We start from the raw sequence: 10176 nt of genomic DNA, 5'->3' as shown, positions 1-10176 counted from the left end.
AAAAGAACTACAAGGTATGGAAGTGTTTAGAAAAAAGAGGGAGAAGAAAGGGAAGAAGGCAGCATCCTGACACAGCCTTTACCTTCAGCTGCCCCTTTTCCTGTGGTCCAAGGTAGAAATGGGAAACAAGTCCTGTTGCAGGGAGAGGGCAGCTGCTGTCAGGCAGTCTCTATCTTTACCTGGGTCCCGATCTGAGCTGGGCCAAGTCTCTTTCTGTTATCTGGGTCCCGATCTGAGCTGGGCGTGGGAAGCAGGTAGCAGCCATGGGGGCAGGAGACCTCCCTCAGAAGGGGCGAGTGTTCAAGCCCCTGCATAGTTGGGGGGGGTGAGGATCTGTGCCCCACCTCTGTTGACTCCCAAGTTCTCTCCTACCGGCCCCTCTGCGGCTGTGCCTGTCTTAGGTCGTTCCTCCCTGAGGAATCTTAACCGTCTTTGACTAACTAGCCATCCTCCTGGGCCAAGCAGGGTGATGTGAGGTTCAGTTCTGTCTCCTTGGTAGCCTATGCCCCCGTGGGCTCCACGCCCAGCAACTGCCTTGGGATCCCCTCGCCTGCTGGCGGGGCCCCGGCATTGATCACATATCTTGGGGAACCCAGGTTTCTTCTCCAGGGAGGGCCCAGCTCACGCCATTGGGTGAGAGACAGATCCATGGTACCAGCCACCATGAGGCTTCCACCTCAGCATGAACAGAGAGCTCAGGCAACAGCTATGGGCAATTGGATTGTAAGAAGAGGGTCCCTCTTGACACAAGGGTAAGAGGGGCCAATACAGGACAATGGAGAGTCCCAGAACAGGGCTTTCTCAGCCCAGGATGTCAGGCTCTTGGCACAAGACAACTCCATGTATGGGACATATACCAGACACCCCCTAGTCATGGCAGAAAAGGGAGGTGCCCTTCCTGGAACAGTAGGGTAGGGAGATTCTAGAAAAGGCTATGTTCAGGAAAGAAAGAGAAAGGCCAAAGAACCAGCAAACAAGTAGTTAGATTTAAAAAAATGGAAAAAGGAAAGGAGATGTGGGGCAACGCTGGGACATGTGGAAAGACAAAAAGGAGGCACATGTGATCCTCCCAATGGACAGATTGTTCCAGCTCAGGGCTGCACATCTGCTGCCGACGGGCACTGGTCAGGTGTGCTATGGTGAGGTGGAGATGGAGGGCGGTGAGACATAAGGTTGGACTAGACGGTCTGGAATCCACACAGGTGAGTCTGCGTCCTGTGGAAATATACAAGCACATCCTCTCCCGCAGCTTAAATGTACATCAGGTCCCTTCCAGGCTCTTGTAAGCAGGTCTCTCCATTTGACAAGGGCTTTAGGTTTAGTTAGATCAGGGTTCCAATGCCTGTACATCGGGGAATTTCCCTCAGAATCTACATTTAGTATATTAATTACAAATAGAGTATGTTGTAGAACATGATGAGGAGAGGAATATTTAAACTCATTTTCTTGTAATTTTTTAATTTGTGTTTTTAAAGTTTGGTGAGCCCTTTCTACTATTGCTTGGCCTTGAGGATCGTAGGGTATTCCTGTAGTATGTGCGATGCCGAATGTAGAGCATAAGTTTTTAAAAGCTCTAGAGGTATAGGCAGGCCCATTGTCTGTTTTAAGTGCCCTTGGTATTCCTAGGTAGGAAAAACATTGGAATAAATGTTGACTTACATCTTTAAAGGCTTCTCCTGTACGTGCAGAAGCAAGGATAACATGAGAAAAGGTAAAAATACAAACATGCACATAGCAAAGTTTGCCAAAAGATGGGACATGAGTAATATCCATTTGCCATAAGTCACAGGGTCTAAGTCCTCTTGGATTAACTCCAGGAGCAGGGCTAGGAAAATGAGTAGGACAATGGCCGCGGTCACGCACAATACTTCGAGCAGCTTCTCTAGATATGCGATAGTATAGATGGAGAGCAGAAGCATTTTGATGGTGAATGGCATGAGACCGCCGGGCTTCTTCTAGAGCTGTACAAACTACTGGGCAAGTTAGTAAATCCGCCTGATAATTTCCTTCACTTAAGGGTCCTGGTAGGCAGGAATGAGCTCTAATATGTCCAATATAGAAAGCCTTCTCTCATTTATGAATGTAAGTTTGTAGCTGAGTTAACAAAGAGAAAATGGCTGTTCTTCCTTGTGGGAGAGAGGCGGTCTCAATATGAGGAAATAATTTAACTATATATTGAGAGTCAGTGTACAAGTTAAAGAGAACCTGTTGCAATTCTTCAAAAGCATAAATGACTGCCAAAAGCTCTGTTCTCTGGGCTGACGTCTCTAGGGTTTGTTGGACATGGGTTATTGAGTCAATGATTGTTACTGCCCTACCATTAGAGGAACCATCTGTGAATACAAAGGAGGCAGGAGGTGATAATGGCTCTTTTGAACATTTAATAGAAAATATAAACGGATGTAGGGAGAGAAATTGCAATATAGGTGATCTTGGCAAATGATGTAAAATTTGTCCTGGGAAGTTACCTATAGCTATTTACCACTCTTCTTCAAATTGTAATAGTGTGTCTAATTGTTCTCTTTGATAAGGTATTATTATCTCAGTAACTTCTCTTCCAAAGAGTTCGATACTGTGTCGTCTACCTTTGATAATGAGAGTGGCCACTAGGGAGGGATAGGATGGTACAATCTTCCTAGGAGTGACAGGTAAATGTATCCATTCTAATGGTCCTTCCTGCCATAAGCATCCTGGAGGAGTATATTTAGTGGCTAGAATAATTAAGGCCCAAGATTTGGAATAATCTAGATTCTATAGTTGCTGTTTATTGATGGCCTGTTCTATTTTTGCTATAGCTTTTTCTCCTTCTACAGTTTATTGTCAGGGAGACTTAGGGTTAGAATCTCCCTTTAAAATGTCAAATAGAGGTTTTAAGTCAAGAGTGGTTATTTTTAGATATGACCTGACCCAGTTGATATCACCTAATAGTTTCTGATAATCATTTAATGTGTTTAAATGATCTTTTCTTAATTGTAAAGGCTGATGGGTGATAGTAGAGGTATGTAATATTCTGCCTAAGTAGGAAAAAGAAGGTTCAGTCTGAATCTTTTCTGGGGCTATTTTTAGACCATGTTCTTCTAAAGCAAGGACGGTCTGAGTAAGAATTTCCTGTAAAGTAGCCCGATCTTTATGAGCTAGTAAAATATCATCCGTATAATGAATAAGATATAGATCTGAAAATTTCTTTCTAATAACTTGCAATGCCTTATTTACAAACTTTTGACATAATGTAGGAATATTTTTCAACCCTTGTGGGAGAACCTTCCATTGATATCTCTGATAAGGCTGTTTAAAGTTTTCTGATGGTGTGCTGAATGCAAATCTTTGACAATCAGCCGAGTGAAGAGGTATAGTGAAAAAATAATCCTGTAAGTCAATAACAACAACACAATACTCCTGTGGATTTGCCACTGGGGAGGGCAATCCAGGTTGTAAGGAGCCCATATCTTCCATGGTGGCATTTATGGCTCTTAGATCTTGCAAAAGTCTCCACTTGCCTGATTTCTTTCTTATTACAAATATGGGTGTGTTCCAGGGACTATTTGATGGCTCTATATGTCCCCCTGCTAATTGCTGATCAATTAATTGTCGGGCTGCTGATATTTTCTCAGATGTTAAGGGCCATTGCTCAACCCATACTGGTTGTGGTGATTTCCAGACCATGGGATCAGCAGTCTTAAGGGCAATGGCCCCAATTATAAATCCTGTCGAGGAGTGTGAGGTATTACTTTCTTTTCCTAATCCCTTTTCTGGATTAAATCCCATGTCTAGCATCTGTGATGTTACTCTATCACTGGGGCTATATAATAGAACTCCCATTTGAGATAAGATATCTCTTCCCCATAATGTAAAGGGGATAGTTGTAATTACATAGGGACAGAATGTTCCTGAATGTTGATCTTCATCAGCCCAAGTTAAAATCTGAGAACTCTTTTTTACATTAGATGCCTTGCCTAGTCCTACTAAGGAAGTGGAGGTGGTGTGCGTGGGCCATGAAGAGGGCCAATCCTTCCCTGCTATGCAGGAAACATCTGCTCCTGTATCCAATAGACCTTCAGTTGGTTTTCCCTGAATTTGTAAAATTTTTGTAGGTCTAGTAGCATGGATTTCTTATATCCAAAATGCTGCATCACTAGATCCAAAGCCTCCGGCCCCTCTGGCTTCCTGGGTAACAGCTGTCCCTATTTTATGTATTGGTAACAGGAGTAATTGGGCAATTCTCTGTTTGGGCTGAATCTGTATAGTTGTGGTGGGTGGGGAAAGTAAAATCTGTATTTCTCCTGTGTAGTCTGCATCAACAACTCCTGGGATGACTAAGATCCCCTGTGACGAGGGGAGCTCCGTCCTAATATTAAACCTCCAGTTCCCTCAGGCAGCGGCCCAGACACTCCTGTAGGAATGGCTGCTACTGAGTCTGGGGTTAGTATTGCCTGGGTGGTTGAATGGAGGTCCAATCCTGCACTGCCTGGGGTTGCCCAGAAGAGGTCACTGACTGATTGAAATTTGCAGAGGGGTTGAGGGTTGATGCCCCTATTATTGCAGGGGCCTGAGGCTGGCCCCCTCTCAAGTTTCCCAATTGAGGTGATGGGATATAACCTCCTTGGGAGCGGTTTGTAGAGTTTAAAGGCCGACCATTTTTATGGTATTTTGATCTACATTCCTTTGCCCAATGGAATCCTTTCTGACATCGGGGACAAATAGTTTTTGGAAGATTAATATTATTCCCTGATGTATTTCCAGGCTGTCGAGGAGCTTGCCATCTGGCTTGAGTATTATTATTTTTATTTGGGCATTCTCTGCTAAAGTGCCCAGATAAGCCACAAGAGTAGCAGTTCATATTTCTTTTATTACCTGTATTATTGCTGGCTTGTCCTATGCCCTGTACATATTGAGGGTATGTCTCCCCTTTGAGAGCTGCAGCTATAGCTACACCCTGTATAAATGCTGGACTTACATCAGCACACTGTTTTATAAAATCATTTATAGTTCGCGTTCTGCGAATCAGCCTTAATAAAGCCTGAAAGGTATTATTAGCATTTTCAAAAGCCAGTTGTTTAATTAGGATATCGGCTGCCTCTTCGTTATTGGTTACTCTCTTGACTGCCTGTATGAGGCGAGAAAGGAAATCCTGATATGGTTCCTTGACCTTCTGTTTAACCTCTGTAAGGGTGGTTGTTTTTCCTACTGTATAAGGTAGGGATTTCCAGGCATTTACTGCACAACTGGTTACTTTAATAAGTGCCTCTTTGGGCATATACATTTGCTCCTGAGCCGTGTTAAAATCACCTTCTCCTAATATCATGTCTAGGGTTATTCCTCCTCTGGAATTTTTGCTAGTGGCTACAGCTCTCTTAGCAAGATCATCATATTCAGTTTTCCATAATAAGTAATCGCCTCCTGAGAGACAGGCTTTACAAACCTGTGACCAATCATAAGGAGTCATCCATTTACTGGCTAGGGCTTCTACCAAGGTTTGTGTGTAAGGAGCTAGAGGCTCATATTCAGAGCAGGCCCATTTTAATTCTTTAAGTATTTTGTAAGGCATAGACTCCCAGGTGGGGTTTTCATCCTCACCAAACTCATTCTCATATGCAACTGGGAAGCAGAGTGAGAATTCAAGATCTCCATTAGCTTCAGCTTCTCTTATCGCCCTTTGAAATTTAGACATGGAACTCATAGGAGCCGCAGGACCTGGTTTAGGCTCTCTTTCTAATTTGGGGAGCCTTTTTTGAATGGGAGGGCTTCTCTCCTCTCTACTGACTGGAAAGGACCAATGGTCATGTTTATGATATTTATTCTCCTTCTGATCAGTAGGAATAGCTAAATTGCTCTTAGATTGGGCTGGAGACAATAATGATGTATCCTCTCTAGGTGGAGCCAAGGGACTATTTAAAGTTTGAGAAAGTTCAACCGTTTTTGCCTCTGGTGCCAAGGTGTCACAAATTGAATTCCAGAGGGAAAAGATATTTGCCAGGACCTTCTCAGATCCATGGTAGCTGTAATAGTTCTTTAATTGCTCTCCTACTTTAGTCCAAGTTTCTAAATTAACAGTTCCATCCTCAGGAAGCCATTGACATACGTCTTGTATAAAACTTTCTGTCTGACTGGGAGTAACCTTAACTCCTCTGCTAGCAAGCATATGCGTTAAAAGATTAATACAGAGTCTTTTTACTTTAGACTCAGTATGACCCATCTTGTCAATCTAAGTTCTGTACTAACCACACTCTTACCCTACTTATCCTCTAAAGGGGGGCCTACAACACCCTATGGTGCAGTCCTATCCATCCCAAGTATGGGGGGACTTACCTAAGGGTCCCTGTTTGGGCGCCAGATGCTGGGGTCCAACCCCAGCAGGTCCAGGAGTCCCCAAAGGTGTGGACAGAATTGACGAAGAAGGAATGACACAGAGACAGCATTCAGTTGATCAGCAGCCTAGCCAGGATCTCTAGCCGAGTTCTGGTCAGGATCTCCAGCGAAGTTCTGGCATTTATTGTCTTGTTACATCTGTATTTATACTAGTTGATTTTAATCCTGTCAATTTCTATTGCAAAGGTTAGGGCGTTTCTTATCTCCATTCCAGGGAGTAAAGATTATGTAGATTAAGCATGATTGTTTGTAGTTAAAGTGATTAACTACCCACCTGGCACTTAGTTAAGGGGTTTTATCCCCTCCCTAACTTCAGGGAAAAATCCCTACCTGGGGAAACAACCTTTCTTGGAGAGGTGACCTTGGTTAAAACACATAGTGCCAAGAAGGGGAGCAAACATATTAAGAACAGTATGCTATATACACCAGGTCCCTTGAAACATATGCTGTGCAGATGTTTCTTTCCTGCAGCGACTGTGTCAAGCAGCAAGGATGGACTGGCTTCCGGCACTGCCCTACTGGTAAAGGAAGCCTCAAAGCTAACCTTTGGCCAAAATCTCCAAGTAGTTGCCCCGCATGCAGGTGAGACCTTATTAAGAAGCCCCCCGGAGACATGGATGTCCAACGCCCGCGTTCCCAGCACCAGGTGTTGCTGCTAGACACACCGCGAGTCAGTTTCCTGAAAACGGCTGCCTTGAACCCGGCCACACTCCTCCCTGACGAGGAGGCAGAGGCCCCTTTGCATGACTGCGAGGAGACACTGACTGCCCTCACTTCCCTCCGAGAGGACCTCGTGGACCAGCCCCTGCAGAATCCGGATGAGACCCTCTACACGGAAGGGAGCAGCTTCGTAGAAGGAGGTACCCGGTATGCGGGGGCGGCAGTGGTGACACAAAAGGAGGTTCTCTGGGCACAGGCCTGAGGACGAGGCACCTCAGCCCAAAAGGCAGAACTCATAGCACTCACTCAGGCCCTCCGGTGGGGAAAAGGAAAAAGAGTGAACATTTTCACGGACAGTGGGTATGCTTTTGCCACAGTACATGTGCATGGGGCCCTATGTCAACAAAGAGGTCTCCTGACATTAGGAGGAAAGGACATTAAAAACGCTTCTGAAATCCTTAATCCCCTGGGAGCCATATGGGGGCCAAAGGAAGTGGCGGTAATTCATTGCCGGGGGCACCAGAAGGGAAATAGTCCTGAACCACAGGGAAATCGACTTGCAGACCAAACCACCAAGGAGGTGGCTAAAAGACCAGTAGGGCCCCTAGAAGTTCTCGTAGCCCTGCCAGCACGAAGGTTCCAGAGAAGACTACTTATTTACCAGAGGAGCAGAGGCTAGCTACGAAGCTAAGGGCCCAGGAAGGAGAGGATGGATGGCTAATTCTGCCAGATGGGAGGCCTATAGTACCAGAAGCCCTGGGGCGGACCATCGCTTCCCAGACCCACCAAAGCACCCACCTGGGGGAAACGAAGCTATCAGAACTACTGGGAAGAGAATTTTACATTCCAGGGCTCCAGAAAATATCCCAAGACTTGTCCAGAAGGTGCCAAGTATGTGCCCAGGTGAACCAAGGGCCCCCTCTGGTGGCCGCACCGGGGCAGCGATTCTGAAGTCAGAACCCCGGAGAACACTGGGAAGTGGACTTCACTGAGATACCAGGAGGAGGTGGAGGATATAAGTACCTGCTGGTTTTTGTTGATACCTTCTCTGGATGGCCTGAGGCATACCCAACCAAGGCAGAGACAGCACAGGTAGTAGTTAGGAAACTCCTCACTGAAATTGTCCGCCGGTTTGGCCTGCCACTATACATGGGGTCCGACAACGGTCCAGCGTTGTTCGCCAAAGTTACACAATCCATAGTTAAGGCCCTGAGAGTAACTTGGAAATTACATTGTGTTTGTAGACCACAGAGTTCTGGACAGGTAGAGAGGATGAATCGGACCTTAAAGGAAACATTAACTATGTTAAAATTAGAGACTGGTGAAAACTGGGTAAGTCTCCTTCCTTTAGCCCTCCTCAGAGCTAGGTGTATTCCGTATATAAAAGGACTCACCCCTTTTGAAATTATGTTTGGCAGGCCTCCACCTCTTCTTCCCCGCCTAAGCGAGGAAGAAATTGCCAGGCTGTCTACCCAAAATTTGCTTAAGTCCTTACAGGCTTTGCAGAGCAGCGCCAGGTCGGCACAACGGCTGGTGAGAGCCGTACGAGAGGAGGACACACCGAGAACCAGTCCAACGCAGCCTGCATTCTCTCCGGGTGATCTCGTCTGGGTAAAATGCCACGCCCCTGGCAGCCTGGAACCTACATGGGATGGACCCTACCAGGTGCTGCCGAGCACTCCAACCGCCATCAGAGTTGCAGGAAAGAGGCACTGGATCCATCGTACGCAGGTTAAGAAGGCAAACAACAGCATTGAGGGATGGCGGGTCCAGAGGACCAGAGACCCGCTAAAGGTCAGAGTCACTCGGTGTTCATCCTGACTCTTCTCATCTGCATGCAGCCAGGATTGGGAAATCCCCATTCAGCCAAGAATTACTCTTGGGAGGTCACACGGACTATTGATGGGATTGTTATAGGCTCTGTTGTAGGAGTAGGGGCACCTGTCATCCGGACAGATCTCTGCAAACTGTTTGGAAAAAACTGGGGAAATTCCCATAGCCAAACCGTGTCGACCAGGTATGGCTGGGGGACCAACCCTGGGCCACAGGAGTCAGGAGTTATGGGTGCGGAAGCTCGGACTTAGAGCAAGGATTATGGCACACTGGACATTATGTCTGCCCCCGGGAAGGGGTAGTGACTGTGGAGGAGAGGGCGACATCTATTGGCCCTCTTGGGGCTGTGAGACCCTAGCCCCATGGAAAAAACCTCCCACCGACAAGCTCCTCTGTCTGACCAGAGAGGTTCGGCCTGGGGCCCCAAAGAAAAACTGCACTATCGGAGATTGCAACGCCGTCATCCTCATGCCTCTTGCCCATGGACTGACCAATGGGAAGGGGGAAAGACGTGGGGGCTAAGACTCTATGTCAGTGGCCAAGACCCTGGCCAGCTTTTTACCATTCAGCGCCGGACTCTTCCCCAGGGGCTCAACCTGATTGGCCCCTTGCGTCCCCTAGAAAAACAGAAGAGGCCGAGCTTGCCACAGCACCCAGCCTCAGCAAAACCTCCTGGTTCCCCTGAGTCACAAAAGCCTGGGAACATTTAAGGACAATGATATTCAACTCAGAATCCTATAAGAGTTAAACAGTCGATTGTGAGAGGAAGGAAGAAAAAGACATTCTCAGATACAGAAGGACAGAAAAACTTTGCCTCTTTGCACCCATTACCAGGAAGGCTCTGAAGGATGTGTTCCATTTTAAAAAAGAGCAAATAAGAGAGGAAACAGAGTTCTAACACAGAAGGGAAGTAGAGGAAATTACCAAATGAAGAAAGCAGTGTTGTCCAATGTTGACAGCTGTGTTGCAGGTTAAAGAGAGGCTGATCCAGACTGGAGCAAGAGGGAGCGGGGCCCAGGGAGAGTGGACGAGTGTGGACTTCATGGAAAAACAGCAGAGAAGGCCTGGGATGTCCGAACCCACTGAAGGGGGGTTGACAGCTCAGGCTGACACTCTGGCTGATGAATCAGTACATGAATAAGCACGTGGAAAGCTAAACAAACAGAAAAACAATCACTACTACCAAGAAAAAACAAGAATGGAAACACAACCAAATTATGCTATCATATTATACTCACCTGTGAGTGTGAATGCTTATAAAGAGGAACAGGTCAATGGGAGAAAAAAGGGGACATATGTCATACATTCAACAATAAA

The 10176-nt window shown here is 46.3% G+C and overlaps 1 long non-coding RNA gene across 1 annotated transcript; it reads left to right on the top strand.

The window, feature by feature from the left end:
- Positions 1–7040: 7040 nt before the first annotated feature.
- On the top strand, positions 7041–8820 carry LOC132226177 (uncharacterized). The gene is made up of 2 exons (XR_009451008.1): positions 7041–7226; positions 8515–8820. It is a non-coding gene; the product is annotated as an uncharacterized LOC132226177 (long non-coding RNA).
- The last annotated feature ends 1356 nt before the right edge of the window (positions 8821–10176 follow it).

The sequence above is a fragment of the Myotis daubentonii genome, chromosome 2 (assembly GCF_963259705.1).
Source record: "Myotis daubentonii chromosome 2, mMyoDau2.1, whole genome shotgun sequence".
NCBI lineage: Eukaryota > Metazoa > Chordata > Mammalia > Chiroptera > Vespertilionidae > Myotis > Myotis daubentonii.
The sequence above is the reverse complement of the archived record's forward strand: the minus strand, read 5'-3'. Positions and strand labels throughout refer to the sequence as shown.